The sequence below is a fragment of the Nannospalax galili genome, unplaced genomic scaffold (assembly GCF_000622305.1).
Source record: "Nannospalax galili isolate Female #2095 unplaced genomic scaffold, S.galili_v1.0 scaffold497, whole genome shotgun sequence".
In the NCBI taxonomy this organism is placed as follows: Eukaryota; Metazoa; Chordata; class Mammalia; order Rodentia; family Spalacidae; genus Nannospalax; species Nannospalax galili.
Genome location: NW_008339354.1, coordinates 819,543 through 821,297, shown reverse-complemented (window position 1 = coordinate 821,297; position 1,755 = coordinate 819,543).

Below are 1,755 nucleotides of genomic sequence, written 5' to 3'. Positions count from 1 at the left end.
ATGATGCCGGTGTGAGGGCCAGGGGAGAACTTTTGCGCCAGGCTGATTGACCCTCGACCCTGTTTGCTTTGCTGGAAAGCAACTCACGGGCTCCGGCCTCGGAGAACTTGTCTGCAGGGCGGGAGGAGGGTGCAGGCAAGCAGGCCTGAGCACCTGCTTGCTCAGTGCCTCTGAACAGCTCTTCTGAACACAGCCTTTTGTGAACTGGGTGTGTCAGCTGGTAGATTGCTTTCCCAACATGTACAAAACACTGGGTTCTATCCCCAGCACCACATAAACCGCGTGTGCTGGCACACACTATAATCTTAGTACTCAGTAGATAGAGAAGAATCTTAATCTTAGTACTTAGTCTCAGTAGCAGGAGAAGCAGACATTCAAGCTGGCTACAGAGCTAAACTTGAGGTCAACCTGGGTTCATGAACTCCTATCTCAGAAATTAATTAGTTAATTAAGACACTCAGGACCACTGTTTTACAGGATGGCAGGCTACTGTCAAGTGGCCTTGTGTAGAGCAGTTGTGATTTGCTTATAACAGATGAAATGGTAAATGCCAAGGGTGACATCTCATGATTTCATCATATAAGACTGGTCTGCCCAAGTTCTGGGAGTCTCCCTCCCTTGTTACTTTGATGAAGCAAGTGCCTTCTTTGGAAGCTGGTGTGACAAGGACCTGAGAACCAGTAAGAAATTAAGACCCTCAGCCCTCAACCACAGGGACGGAGTCCTACCAGCAGCCATTTGGGCTCAGAGGTTCATCTCTCCCCAGACGAGCCATGTCATGACCATGGTGACATGACCTCCTGGTGGTAGAGTGTCCACTGAGGCACAGCTACCCTCTCAATCCACAAAAACCAGTAGTCAAGCATCTGTGTGGTTTAACCCCTAGCACATGAGCAGCAGGATTGCTATACAGCAACAGATAGCCCACCCCAGCGGCCGGCTTCTCAGAGCACATTGGCAGTCTGTTGCTGTGGACTCTTGTAAAGGACCTCACAGCAGGGCATCTAGAGGCTGTGGTGGGTGAGCCCTCCCTCTGCCCTTAGGTCTGCTAGAGTGTGACTGTGGAGGAACACACAACACAGCCCAACACTGTTGCCAGCAACCTAAGGAGTTTCCTGTCCCCTTAGCGACAGACATTCTTGAGGATGACAGAAAAGAACTTCAGGATGAGTTGACAGTGAAGCACTTTATGAAGACAAGGGAGAGCACCTGCTTTAGCTGTGAGCGTGCGCATCAGAGAGTGGGGATGCTTAGGAAAGGAATGTACTACCTAAAACATGGGTGTGGGCTTCTCAAGACAGAGAGGCACATTGGTGTTTTCACAATGGCTACACTGTGAGACTGTAGCTTTATAAGTTATACTGCTCAAGGGAAGTAGTTTACAACAAGATTTAAAGATTAAACAAACCTTGGGACTGGGGATGTAGTTCAGTTGGTCAAGTGCTTACCTGGAGGCCTAAATTCAAGCCCCAGCATCACTTAAAAGTGGGTGTGGTGATAATGCCTGTAATCCCAGCACAGAGGAAGTGGGGGCGGAGGCAGAAGGGTCAGAAGAGCTACCAAGACCGGCTGAGACCAGCCTGGGCTACATGAGACCCTATTTCAGAAAAAAAAAAACTAAGGAAAGCTTAGAATATAAGTGTTATATTTTAAGATGAGTGTTATCTCATCTCAAAGGATTTTTTTTTTTTTGTCTTTTTTGAGGCAGTGTCTCCCTGTAGTCCCAGGATTTCCTTTTGCAAGTGAAATTGTGCC